This window comes from Somniosus microcephalus, chromosome 3, assembly GCF_052327205.1.
Source record: "Somniosus microcephalus isolate GS21.2 chromosome 3, FLI_Smic_1.0, whole genome shotgun sequence".
NCBI classification, from domain to species: domain Eukaryota; kingdom Metazoa; phylum Chordata; class Chondrichthyes; order Squaliformes; family Somniosidae; genus Somniosus; species Somniosus microcephalus.
Genome location: NC_140989.1, coordinates 238359853 through 238374953, shown reverse-complemented (window position 1 = coordinate 238374953; position 15101 = coordinate 238359853).

The following is a 15101-nucleotide window of genomic DNA, read 5'->3' as shown; positions in this document are numbered from 1 at the left end:
TTCTGTTTATTATTAAACATAAACGCTACCGACCGCTGGTCGGTAAGTAGGGTGAAGCGTTTGCCGGCTAGGTAGTGGCGCCAGTGGCGCACTGCCTCCATGATGGTTTGGGCCTCCTTTTCCACGGAGGAGTGTCTGATCTCGGGCCCTTGGAGGGTCCTCGAGAAGAAAGCTACGGGCCGCCCCGCCTGGTTGAGGGTGGCCACCAAGGCAAAGTCAGACGCATCACTTTCCACTTGAAAGGGAGTGTTCTCGTCCACTGCCTGTAGCGTGGCCTGCTCAATATCCCGCTTAATGCTTTTGAAGGCGGCGTGGGCCTCAGCAGAGAGCGGAAAAGAGGATGCTTTCAAGAGGGGGCGTGCTTTGTCGGAGTAGTTGGGGACCCATTGGGCATAATAAGAAAATAACCCCAGGCACCTTTTCAAGGCTTTGGGAGTGTTGGGCAGGGGCAGCTCCCGTAGGGGGCGCAGTCGGTAGGGGTCTGGTCCGATTTCCCCATTCTCCGCCACGCTGCCTAGTATGCAGTAGCGCGTGGTGTTGAAAACGCACTTGTCCTCGTAAGTGAGGTTGAGTTTTTGTGCGGTTTTCAGGAACCTCTCGAGGTTCGAGTCGTGATCCTGCTGGTTGTGACCGCAGATGGTGACGTTGTTGAGGTAGGGGAAGGTTGCCTGCAAGTTGTGGTCATCGACCATGCAGTCCATCTCCCTCTGGAAGACCGAGACCCCATTCGTCACCCCAAAGGGGACTCTGAGGAATTGGTAGAGGCGTCCGTTCGCCTCGAAGGCGGTGTACGGGCGGTCCACTGGTCTGATAGGGAGCTGGTGGTAAGCTGACTTGAGGTCGATGGTGGAGAACACCCGGTATTGGGCAATTTGGTTCACCATTTCTGATATGGGGGTAGCGGGGAGGCATCTAGTTGGGTGTACATGTTGATCGTTTGGCTATAGTCGATCACCATCCGTTTCTTCTCGCTACCCCTCACCACCACCACTTGGGCACGCCACGGGCTGTTGCTGCATTCAATAATGCGCTCCCTCAGCAGCCTGTCCACCTCGGTCGCGATAAACCGCCTGTCCTCCCAGCTGTACCTCCTGCTTTTGGTCGCTATTGGCCGGCAGTTGGGAGTAAGGTTCGCGAATAGCGAAGGCGGCTTTACCTTCAGGGTAGCCAGACCGCACACTGTGAGGGGCGGCTGGGACCCACCGTAATTGAGTGTGATGCTTTGGTGGTGGCACTGGAAACCCAGGCCTAAGATCACGCTCACACATAGACTCTTCATGATTAGTAATTTAAAATTATCGTATACAGTTCCGTTAACGGACAATTGTACCGCGCAGTAACCCATAATGGTCAATGTCTGGGTTTTTATCAGCCATAGAGATGGTGCCCCGAGCAGGGACCACCGTTAGAGAGAGTTGTTGTGCCAGTTCAGGGTGGATAAAACTCTCCGTGCTTCCACTGTCAATTAAACATTTAACCCTGCACCCGTTTACCTCGATGTCCACCATTGATTTGGATAGCGGGTGCGGTCTGGTCTGGTCCACTGTGACCGATGCCACTGTAGGGCCCTGATCGAGACAAGATGGCGTCCACGCTGTCTGCTCACAGGATGGCGGACCCCACGAGGTCGGGCAAGATGGCGTCCAAGATGGCCGCTCCCACGGCGAACACGCGGCGGTGGCGGGTTTTCCAGCGGGGTTCCCTCTGCCCACCTTCCCGATGTGCCCCTTCTTACCGCACTTAAAGCAGGTGGTGCCTTTCGCCGGGCACAGGTTTCTGGTGTGCTTCGGCTGCCCGCAGAAGTAGCAGTTGGTGCCCCGACGCGTCGCGGCTGTCGTAGGGCTTCTGGGGGGAGAGCGGGGCCCCGACGGTGTCGGGCTGCCGGGCGGGGAAGATGCCTTCCAAGATGGCGGCGCCCTTGGTGCAAACGTGACGGCGTGGGCGGCGCGGGCTGAAGCGTAGGCATCCGAGTTTCTCTGGGCCACATCCAGGGATCGTGCTGTGTCCACAGCCTGTTTCAGGTCCAATCCCGTTTTTTCCAGGAGTCTCCGCCGGATGTAAGTGGAGCTGAGGCCTGTGATAAAGGCATCACAAACAAGCTCGTCAGTGCATACTGCGGCTTTTACATCTTGGCACTTGCAGTCTTTGCCAAGCGTTTTCAGGGTGACTAGGAACTCATCTAGCGATTCCCCAGGTCGCTGTGTGCGAGTAGCGAGCAGATGCCTAGCGTACACCTCGTTTGTAGGCTGCTGGTAATGCACCTTTAGGATGTCGCAGGCAGCCGGGTACGTGTCGGCGTCTTGGATGAGGGGGTAAACCCGGTGGCTTCCCCAATTCCGCAGGATTCCGAGTTTCATACTTTCAGAGTCCGTAGCGTCTGTGATGGCTGCGGAATTGTCCAGGAAGAATTCCATACACTTAAACCAGTGTCCAAATCGTGCCGATGCGTCCGAAGCATGCGGGTCCAACTCCAAACGTTCGGGTTTCAAGAGTTGATCCATTGCGTTGAAAATTGAGTTAATAAAATTGATGTGCCTCAATGAATCCGAGACTCAACGTTAACGGAGCAAAGCAAGGCTTTTATTAACTCAGAAAGTAATACACAGTGGAGAAGTGTCTCTCATCCAGAGATCTGCTGTACTGCCTGTGAGACACGCTGGGGCCTGCTTAAGTAGGGGCCAGGTATGGGCGGAGCCCTACACACAATACAATACAGGTAAGGAAATGAAACTGAAACTAAACTCCCCTGCTTGTCACAGTCACAGGCACAATCAAACACAGGGAATACAGAGTGGCTGATGAATGGCATATTTCATCACAAGTGACAATGCCCCTTGTGATACTCTGTGAATTGCAGCGGTGTCACTGCCCCCTGTGATACACTGTGACTAGGAGCAGTGATACGGCCACTTTTGATACACTGTGACTCAAGGCAGTGTCACTGCACCCTCTGATACACTGGGACTGGAATCAGTGACACTGTCCCCTGTGATACAGTGTGACTGAGAGCAGTGAAACTTCCCCCCTTTAATACACTGTGAGTGGGATCAGGGATACTGTCCCCTGTGATACACTGTGACTGGGAGCAATGACCATGCCCCCTGTGATAAACTGTGACTGAAAGCAGTGAAACTGTCTCCCGTGATACACTGTGACTGGGAGCAGTGACACTGCCCCCTGTGATACACTGTGACTGGGAGCAGTGACACTGCCCACTGTGATACACTGTGACAGGGAGCAGTGACACTGCCCCCTGTGATACGCTGTGACTTGGAGTAGTGATACTGCCCCCTGTGATACACTGTGACTGGGAGCAGTGACACTGTCTCCCATGATACACTGTGACTGGGGGCAATGAAACTGTCTCCCGTGATACACTGTGACTGGGAGCAGTGACTCTGTCTGCCATGATACACTGTGACTGGGAGCAGTGATACTCTCTCCCGTGATACACTGTGACTGGGAGCAGTGAAACCTGCCCCTGTGAGACAGTGTGACTTGGAGCAGTGACACAGCCCCCTGTGATACACTTTGACTGGGAGCAGTGACTCTGCCCCATGTGACACACTGTGGCTGAGAGCTCTGAAACTGCCACGTGTGATCCACTGTGACTGGGAGCAGAGACACTGTCTCCCATGATACACTGTGACTGGAAGCAGTGACACTATCTCCCGTGATAGACTGTGACTGGCGTTGTGACATTGTCCATCGTGATACACTCTGACTGGGAGCAGTGACACTGACCCCTCTGATACGCTGAGACTGGGAGCAATTACACTGAACCTGTAATACACTGTGACTGGGAGCAGTGACAATACCCCCTGTGATACACTGTGACTGGGAGCAGTGACATTGTCTCCTGTGATACACTGTGACTGGGAGCAGTGACACTGCCCCCTGTGATACTCTGTGACTTGGAGCTGTGTCACTGCCCCCTGTGATACATTGTGATTGGGAGCAGTGTGACTGTCTCCCGTGATACACTGTGAGTTGACTCAGTGGCACAGCCCCCTGTTATAAACTGTGAATGGAAGCTGCGACACTCTCTCCTGTGATACACTGTGACTGGGAGCAGTGAGACTGTCTCCCGTGATACACTGTGAATGGGAGCAGCGAAACTCTCTCCTGTGATACACAGTTACTGGGAGCAGTGACACTGTCTCCCCTGATACACTGTGACTGGGAGCAGTGGCTCTGTCTGCCATGATACACTGTGACTGGGGGCAGTGACACTGCCCGTTGTGATACACTGTGACTGTTAGCAGTGAAACTGACTCCCATGATACACTGTGACTGGGAGCAGTGGCACTTGCCCCTGTGTGGCACTGTGACTTGGAGTACTTTGTGACTGGGAGCAGTGAAACTGCCCCCTGTGATGCACTGTGACTGGGAGCAGTGACACTAACCCATGCGATACACTGTGACTGGGGGCAATGAAACTGTCTCCTGTGATACAACATTACTGGGAGCAGTGACACTGCCCCCTGTGATACACTGCGACAGGGAGCAGTGACACTGCCTGTTAAGTCCGTGAATGATTGAGACACGGACAAGCAGGAGTGAAAACAAACAAGTCTTTACTGGTGGAAGTCAATAGGGAAACTAACAAACAGAGGCTCTCTAGCGCCTTTTATACAGGGGTGGTCACTGCCGGTACTGCAGTCTGAGACCAGTTATTCACTTAAAGGAACAATTCCTCCCCTTTTAGATAAACAGTACATAACATTCATTTAACAACTAAATGATAACGAATTACAATCACAATTACTGTTGCTAGATACATTGGTTAAGTTTAAGCAATTATAAGTTCAGTCTTTGAGGAGGCTTCCTGATTCTGTCTGGATAACGCCTCTTTGGGGTATCAGGTTCTTCTGGCAATGTTGCGTCGGGATCAATGTCTTTGTTTGGTTCATCTGCTTCCAATATTACCGGTTCTGCGGTAGCTGCAATTGGAACGTCAATTTCATTACCAGGTGTATCAGATCGTGGTGTGGAGTTGACGTTTTCCAGTGACTCTAGAATCTGGTCAGCATGGCATCTTACAATGCTCTCCCCAACGTCCACGGTATACATGAAAGGTCCTTGTCGTGTACAAATCCTTCCTGGCTGCCATTTCTCAGTGTGGTAGTCCCGGGCCAAAACTGGTTGACCTATCTTAAAACTCCTGGTTGGCCTTTCATTCATATTCTGAAACTGCCTGTTCTCCACATTTCTTCGGACGTTTGGCTTAACCAAATCCAAGTGGCATCGTAGTCTTCGATTGAAGAACATCATGGCTGGAGTTTGGTTGGTAACCGCATGTGCCGCATTCCGGTAGGCAAACAAGAAGTTGTCCACCTTGTGTTGAAGGGGTATATCTTCATTACACATTGCCTTGATAGCCTTCTTGAATGTTTGGACAAACCTCTCGGCCAATCTATTTGTGGCTGGATGATATGGGGTGGATGTGTAATGCTTAACGCCATTGTTCTTTAAGAACCTCTGGAACTCTTCAGACACAAACTGTGGTCCATTGTCAGAGCAAATCTGTTCAGGCAGCCCATTCCTGGCGAATATGGTTCGCAAAACTGTGATAGTTTTTTCCGTGGTGGTTGAGGACATTTTTATTACCTCTGGCCACTTTGAATGTGCATCCACCGCAATTAAAAACATCGAGTCCATGAAGGGACCAGCAAAATCAATGTGCACCCATTGCCATGGAGATGAGGGCCACTCCCATGGATGCAGATGAGCTTGTGGTGGGGCGTTTTGGACCTTCTGGCATCCTGCACAGCTCTTGGTCATCCCTTCGATTTCTCTATCTATTCCCGGCCACCACACAAACGCTCTGGCTAAGTTCTTCATTATTACCCCACCCAGATGACCCTCATGAAGCTCATTGAGTACTCTATCCGTCAACTTAGGTGGAATTACTACTCTGGATCCACACATCAAGGTTCCTCTGCACACTGACAGCTGTTCTCTTCTCGGCGAGAATGCTGGCAGCAGTGGTTCGCCATGTGCTGGCCATCCCTTCACCGTTAAATCATAGACCCGTGATAGTGTCGGGTCATTCCGTGTTTCCTTTTCTATGTTTGCATTCGTCACAGGGAGACATTCGACTATAGTCGAGTGGAATAACTCCATTGGATCCAATGCAAGGTCTTCTTCTTCCACCATCGGCAACGGTAGGCGTGACAATCCATCAGCATTTCCATGCTGTTTAGTTCCTTTGTACTCGATGTCATATTGGTGTGCCCCTAGGAAAAGGGACCATCTCTGCAGCCGTTGTGCCGTCATTATCGGTATGCACTTCTGGGGGTTGAAAATGGAGAGAAGAGGTTGATGATCGGTTAGTAGAGTAAATTTTTGACCGTGCAGATAGTGATTGAACTTCTTCACCCCCCACACTAGGCTGAGGGCCTCTCTGTCAATCTGGGTGTAGTTACGCTCGGCAGAAGTTAACGAGCGTGACGCAAAAGCTATCGGCCTCTCCAAGCCATCAAGGAATTTATGTGACAGTACCGCCCCAATGCCGTAGGGAGACGCATCACACGCCAGCCTGATTGGCAGTGCTGGGTTGTAGTGAGCCAATACTTCCCTTGAAGTGATTAAGTCCTTACTCTTCTGAAAAGCACGCTTACAATCATCGTTCCATTTCCATGCTACCCCATTCGTAGCAGGGCGTTCAGTGGATGCAGAATTGTCGACAAATTCGGCAAAAATTTATGATAGTAATTCACCAACCCGAGGAATGACCTCAGTTGCGACACATTTTCAGGCGCTGGGGCCTTAACAACCGCTTCAATTTTGTCAGGGGACTTATGTAACCCCTCTTCATCAATCACGTGGCCACAATACAATATCTGTTTCTTAAAAAATTCGCACTTGGGGCGGTTGGCTCGCAGCCCATGTTCCCGTAGTCTAGTGAGCACCTGTTCTAGGTTGTTAAGGTGTTCACTGTCATCTTCACCTGTTACAAGGATGTCATCCAAGTGACACTGAGTCCCCGGAATCCCTTGCAGGACTTGTTCCATCGCCCTTTGCCATATCGCCGGAGCCGATGCTACTCCGAATACCAATCGATGATACTGGTAAAGACCTTTGTGAGTGTTTATCGTGAGATACTTCCGAGAGAGGACTCTTCAACCTCCATCTGCAAATATGATTGTGCTAGGTCAATTTTTGTAAAACGCTTCCCTCCAGACAGTGAGGCGAAGATGTCTTCTGTCCTTGGAAGAGGATATTGTGCTGTGTGAAGGACAGGGTTCACCGTCACCTTGAAATCCCCATAGATGTGAATCTTCCTTGGCTCTCCGGACTTATTGCTTAACGTTTTCTTCATGACAGGAACGATGGGTGTCGCCCACTCGCTCCAGTCGACCTTAGAAAACACGCCCGCCTTCTCCAGATTCTCCAGCTCTGCCTCGACGGCTGGGCGAATTGCATATGGTACCGGTCTTGCTTAGAAAAACTTGGGAACTGCATTCTCTTCTATTTTTATCGAGGCGGTTACGCCTTTAAGCGTGCCCAGTTCTTGTTGAAATACCTCTTTGGCGTTAGCTAAGATTGTTGACAATCGTCCAGGAGTGACGTCTTCATCTTTTTTACCGTCCACCGTCATTGCATGAATGGAATGCCAATCTAAGTTTATCTTCCTGCTCCATTCCCGTCCCAATAACGGTGGTCCACCATTTGGCAGTATGTAGAGATACAATTTCCGTATTTTCTTGCCATTGTATTCGACAGGCACCCTTATTTTTCCTCTGGGGTATACTTTTTGCCCCGTATACGTCGTCAAGACGATGGATGTCTCTCTCAAGTGTATGTGTGAAAATAGCCGCTCGTAGTCTCGTCGATTCATGAATGTTAGCGCTGATCCTGTATCCAATTCCATTTTAACTTGGGACCCTGCTATCGTGAGGGTGACCCAAATGGTTCGGTGATCCTCTTCTGCGATTACATTGTGAAGTTTGAGACAGCTTAGTCTCCTGTTTCCGGATTCACTATCGCTCATCTGGTCTTCGGATCTACTGTCCGTCATCTTTTGTACTTTCTTGTACGGTTCCTTAGTAGCCTTTTTGTTGTCGCTGGTCTTCTTCCCAGACCTGCAAACTCGTGCAATGTGTCCGCTCTTCCCGCATTGTCTGCATATTTTGTCTTTGGACCAGCAGTCCTTCTGGTCATGGTTAGTTCTGCCGCAGCGATAACATTTTGCAAATCCCCGTGTCATTTCGTGGGTGCCGTATTCCTGTGGTTTTTGTTGAATTTCTGCAGCTCCCCTGGCTGCTGCTTCATACGATACTGCCATGCTGAAAGCCTTATCTAGCGTCAGCTCTTTTTCTGAGAGTAACTTCTTCTGTGTTCCTTCACTCAGGAGTCCACAGACAAATTTGTCCCGTAGGGTATCTGCCAGTCCTGCTCTGAACTGGCAGTGCTTTGATAGCTTGCGTAGTTCCGTAAGATACTCAGCATTGCTCTCATCTTTGTGCTGAGTTCTCCTGTGGAATTTAAATCTTTCTGCTATCAACAGCGGTGCAGGGTTTAAGTGTTCCTGTAGGACAACAACAATTTTGTTAAAACTCTTCGCCTTCGGTTTGGCTGGAGTATCAGGTCCCGCAATAGGCCGTACGTTCTAGCGCCCATTAAGTTTAGCAATATCGATGCCTTTTTCCCCTCCGGTATTTCGTTTGCCTCGAAATATACCTCGACTCTTTCCACATACGTGGTCCAGTCCTCTAATGTATTATCAAAAGCAGTGATACAGCCAGTCTTTGGCATCTTGCAAATCTAAAATGGTGCCTCCCGCGCTTTGCCTTCTTCCCCAATTTAACAAAATGGCGCCTCCCGCGCTTTGCCTTCTTCCCCGCTGTTGTTAGCGCTGCTTTCCACGGTTTCTTGCACGTTAAATATTGATTATTTTTCTTTTATTTGTTTCCCGTCGTGGAGCGGACCCTCTGGGACACTTCCCTCCCTCTTCTTAGGTCCGAACGCTGCCCGGCTTCGAAGCACCAGCCGCGCCCTGTGTGCTCCACCCTCTCTCTCTCTCTTTGCTTCCCGACTCGCTGCCCGGCCCCGTTGAAAAGCCACCCGATCGAGCTTCAGCCCGCTGCAGCCCAGGAAGAATCAGAGCACTACCTGCCACCAGCCCGATTAGCTGGGAAACCACGGACCGAGGAACCCAACCTGGCTCTGGAACGTCTCTCCTGCAAGTTTTCAAACCGATGATTGACGGTCGACGCCCGTTTCTCAAGTTTCTTTGGACTCTATTTTTTTTTTTTTTCTTTCTTCTGGCTCCGACCTTCAACAACGTCATCTGAGGTGCTGCCGAGTTGCAGGTAAGTTCGTTTCTTACTCGTCGCCAGTGTTAAGTCCGTGAATGATTGAGACACGGACCAGCAGGAGTGAAAACAAACAAGTCTTTACTGGTGGAAGTCAATAGCGAAACTAAAAAACAGAGGCTCTCTAGCGCCTTTTATGCAGGGGTGGTCACTGCCGGTACTGCAGCCTGAGACCAGTTATTCTCTTAAAGGTACATACACAACACTGCCCCCTGTGATACTCTGTGACTGATATCAGTGACACTGCCCCCTGTGATACTCTGTGACTTGGAGCAGTGAAACTGCCCCCTCTGATAGACAGTGACTGGGAGCTGTGTCACTGCGCCCTGTGATACACTGTGACTAGGAGCAGTGATACGGCCACCTTTGATACACTGTGACTCAATGCAGTGACACTGCACCCTCTGATACACTGGGACTGGAATCAGTGACACTGTCCCCTGTGATACAGTGTGACTGAGAGCAGTGAAAATTCCCCCCTTTAATACACTGTGAGTGGGATCAGTGATACTGTCCCCTGTGATACACTGTGCCTGGGAGCAATGACCATGCCCCCTGTGATAAACTGTGACTGAAAGCAGTGAAACTGTCTCCCGTGATACACTGTGATTGGGAGCAGTGACACTGCCACCCCCGATACACTGTGACTGGGAGCAGTGATACTGCCCCCTGTGATACACTGTGACTGGGAGCAGTGACACTGCCCACTGTGATACACTGTGACTGGGAGCAGTGAAACTGCCCCCTGTGATACACTGTGACTGGGAGCAGTGACACTGACCCCTGGGATACACAGTGACTGGGAGCAGTGACACTGAACCCTGTGATTCACTTTGACTGGGAGCAGTGACTCTGTCTGCCATGAGACACTGTGACTGGGAGCAGTGACACTGCCCGGTGTGATACACTGTGACTGGTAGCAGTGAGACTGTCTCCCGTGATACACTGTGACTGGGAGCAGTGACTCTGTCTGCCGTGATACACTGTGACTGGGAGCAGTGACTCTGTCTGCCCTGTTACACTGTGACTGGGAGCAGTGACACTGCCTCCCGTGATACACTGTAACTGGGAGCAGTGAAACTTGCCCCTGTGAGACACTGTGACTTGGAGCAGTGACACAACCCCCTGTGATACATTGTGACTGGGAGCAGTGAAACTGCCACCTCTGATACACTGTGACTGGGAGCAGTGATACTGTCTCCTGTTTTACACTGTGACTGGAAGCAGTGACACTGTCTCCCATGATTGACTGTGATTGGCGTTGTGACATTGTCCATCGCGATACACTCTGACTGGGAGCAGTGACGCTGAGCCCTCTGATACGCTGAGACTGGAAGCAATTACACTGATCTTGTGATACACTGCGACTTGGAGCAGTGACAAAGCCCCCTGTGATACACTGTGACTGGGAGCAGTGACACTGCCCCCTGTGATACACTGTGACTGGGAGCAGTGAGACTACCCACTGTGATACACTGTGACTGGGAGCAGTGATACTGTCTCCCGTGATACACTGTGACTGGGAGCAGTGAAACTGTCTATCTGTCATACACTGTGACTGGGAGCAGTGAAACTCCCCACTGTGATACACTGTGACTGGGAGCAGTGACACTGCCCCCTGTGATACACTGTGACTTGGAGCAGTGACACAACCCCCTGTGATACATTGTGACTGGGAGCAGTGAAACTGCCACCTCTGATACACTGTGACTGGGAGCAGTGATACTGTCTCCTGTTTTACACTGTGACTGGAAGCAGTGACACTGTCTCCCATGATTGACTGTGATTGGCGTTGTGACATTGTCCATCGCGATACACTCTGACTGGGAGCAGTGACGCTGAGCCCTCTGATACGCTGAGACTGGAAGCAATTACACTGATCTTGTGATACACTGCGACTTGGAGCAGTGACAAAGCCCCCTGTGATACACTGTGACTGGGAGCAGTGACACTGCCCCCTGTGATACACTGTGACTGGGAGCAGTGAGACTACCCACTGTGATACACTGTGACTGGGAGCAGTGATACTGTCTCCCGTGATACACTGTGACTGGGAGCAGTGAAACTGTCTATCTGTCATACACTGTGACTGGGAGCAGTGAAACTCCCCACTGTGATACACTGTGACTGGGAGCAGTGACACTGCCCCCTGTGATACACTGTGACTTGGAGTAGTGATACTGCCCCCTGTGATACACAGTGACTGGGAGAAGTGATACTGACCCCTGTGATACACTGTGACTGAGAGCAGTGACTCTGTCTGCCGTGATACACTGTGACTGGGAGCAGTGAAACTGTCTCCCGTGATACACTGTAACTGGGAGCAGTGAAACTTGCCCCTGTGAGACACTGTGACTTGAAGCACTGACACAGCCCCCTCTGATACATTGTGACTGGGAGCAGTGAAACTGCCACCTGTTATACACTGTGACTGGAAGCAGTGACACTGACTCCCATGATTGACTGTGATTGGCGTTGTGACATTGTCCATCGTGATACACTCTGACTGGGAGCAGTGACACTGACCCCTCTGATACGCTGAGACTGGGAGCAATTACACTGACCCTGTGATACACTGTGACTGGGAGCAGTGACAATGCCCCCTGTGATACACTGTGACTGGGAGCAGTGACACTGTCTCCTGTGACAGACTGTGACTGGGAGCAGTGACACTGTCTCCTGTGATACACTGTGACTGGGAGCAGTGAGACTGTCTCCCGTGATACACTGTGAATGGGAGCAGTGACACTGACCCCTCTGATACATTGTGACTGGGAGCAGTTACACTGTCTCCTGTGACAGACTGTGACTGGGAGCAGTGAAACCGTCTCCCATGATGCACTGTGACTGGGAGCAGTGACACTGTGATACGCTTATCAATTACTTCATAAAAGGTGATGAGTCGAAGAAGAGATGATGAGTCGAAAGAAGAGATGAATAAGGCTTTTATTAGCTAAGAAGAGACCATGCTTCTTCGTGAGTGACTGAACAAGTCTGAACGAAACCCACACAGTGGTGGGTGGAGTCAGCTGAGGCATGCCTCCATACACAGCGCCACCCAGAGGTGGCAATATACAATACAGTGGTTTACCACATTCACCCCTTGTTTAATGTGAAGTCCGGCGGGGTGAAGGGTACTACAAGTTAAGTCTATCAGGAGGCCTTGTCTGACGTCCTGATCGTCGTGGTGGCGGCGGTGGTGTTGCAGCATCCGACGTCGGGTCTGGTGTCTGGGTGGTTGGCGAAGATTCCTGGGGCTTTGGCATGCCGTCTGCAGGGGTTGGGTTGGGAGGGGTGGTGGGGGATAACAGTGGTAAGGGGGATAACGGTGGTAAGGGGGATAACGGTGGTAATTCAGGGGTACCCGAGGGTGCGAGATCTCGTATGGAGACCGTGTCCTCCCGCCCGTCTGGGTATGTCACCCAGGCATACTGGGGGTTGGCGTGTAGGAGGTGCACCCGCTCGACCAGGGGGTCCGTTTTATGCGTCCTCACGTGCCTCCGCAGTAGGACGGGCCCAGGAGAAGTCAACCATGCCGGTAGCGAGGTTCCCGATGTAGACTTCCGGGGGAAAACGAACATTTTCTCATGAGGGGTCGCATTAGTGGCAGTACAAAGCAGTGACCGAATGGAGTGAAGCGCTGCAGGGAGGACCTCCTGCCAGCGGGAGGTCGGAAGGCCCTTAGATTTTAGTGCTAAGAGGACAGCCTTCCAAACCGTCGCGTTCTCCCTTTCCACCTGGCCGTTCCCCCGGGGGTTGTAACTGGTGGTCCTGCTCGTGGCGATACCTCTTGTTAGCAGGTACTGCCGAAGTTCGTCGCTCATGAACGATGAGCCCCTGTCGCTATGTATATAGCTGGGGAACCCGAACAGAGCGAAGATGTCATTCAGACACTTGATGACCGTGGTACTGGTCATGTCTGGGCAAGGGATGGCAAAGGGGAAACGGGAGTACTCATCAACTATGTTGAGGAAGTACACATTGCGGTCAGCGGAGGGGAGGGGCCCTTTAAAATCGACGCTCAGGCGTTCGAAGGGGCGGGTGGCCTTGATCAGGCTTGCTCTGTCCGGCCTATAGAAGTGCGGTTTGCACTCGGCGCAGATTTGGCAGCTCTTGGTCATGGTCCTGACCTCCTCGATGGAGTAGGGCAGGTTACGGGATTTGATAAAATGGAAAAACCTGGTGACCCCCGGGTGGCAGAGGTCATTGTGGAGGGACTGCAGCCTATCACTCTGCGCGTTGGCGCATGTACCACGTGATAGGGCATCTGGGGGCTCATTGAGTTTCCCTGGCCGATACAAGATATCATAATTGTAGGTGGAGAGTTCGATTCTCCACCTCAAGATCTTGTCGTTCTTGATTTTACCCCTCTGCTTATTATTAAACATAAAAGCTACTGAACGCTGGTCAGTGAGCAGGGTAAATCGTTTCCCGGCCAGGTAATGCCTCCAGTGACGCACCGCTTCTACAATAGCCTGGGCCTCCTTTTCGACGGAGGAGTGTCTCGTCTCGGGGCCCTGGAGGGTCCTTGAGAAAAAGGCCACGGGTCTGCCCGCCTGGTTAAGGGTCGCGGCTAGGGCGAAGTCGGAGGCATCGCTCTCCACTTGGAAGGGGATGGACTCATCCACCGCGTGCATTGCGGCCTTCGCGATATCGTTCTTGATAAGAGTGAAGGCTGCACACGCCTCTGGTGTCAGGGGGAAGGAGGTGGCTTTGATGAGGGGCCTGGCTTTGTCTGCATAGAGGGGCACCCACTGGGCGTAGTAGGAGAAAAACCCCAGGCATCTCTTCAGTGCTTTTTGGCAGTGGGGAAGGGGTAGCTCCATTAGGGGGCGCATTCTGTCGGGGTCGGGCCCGATGACTCCGTTCTCCACCACGCAGCCGAGGATGGCCAGGCGCTTGGTGTGAAACATACATTTTTCCTTATTGTACGTTAGGTTCAGCCGTTGGGCCGTACGGAGGAAATTTGCTAGATTAACGTCGTGGTCCTGCTGGCCGTGGCCGCAGATGGTGACGTTATCCAAATAGGGGAAGGTTGCCCACAGCGCGTTCTGGTCAACCATTCGGTCCATCTCCCTTTGGAAGACCGAAACCCCGTTGGTGACGCCGAAGGGGACCCTAAGGAAGTGGTAGAGGCGGCCGTTTGCCTCGAAGGCAGTATACTGGCGGTCCTCATGGCGGATGGGCAGCTGGTGGTACGTTGACTTAAGGTCGATGGTGGAGAATACTTTGTATTGCGCAATCTGATTGACCATATCAGATATGCGAGGGAGGGGGTACGTGTCCAGCTGGGTGTACCGGTTTATGGTTTGGCTGTAGTCGATTACCATGCGGCGTTTTGCAGTGGTTTTAACGACTACAACCTGGGCTCGCCAGGGGCTAGTGCTACCTTCGATAATGCCCTCCTTCAAGAGCCGCTCCACCTCAGAGCTGATAAAAGCTCTGTCCCCGGCACTGTACCGCCTGCTTTTGGTAGCGATGGGTTTACAGTCGCGGGTGAGGTTAGCGAACAGGGGAGGGGGGGGGACTTTTAATGTGGAAAGGCTGCAGGTGGTTTGCAGCGGGCGATTTAAAAGTTGTTGGTTGCAGACTGTGAGTGGGGGGAGGGGTCCACCGTATGCTAGTGTGACACTCTTAAGGTGGCACTGAAAATCCAACCCTAGCAGGACGGCAGCGCAAAGACGGGGCAGGACTAGCAGTTTAAATTTTTGATATTCAGTGCCCCCTACTGACAGGGTCACCACACAGTAGCCGTTGATGTCCATTGACTGGGACTTGGAC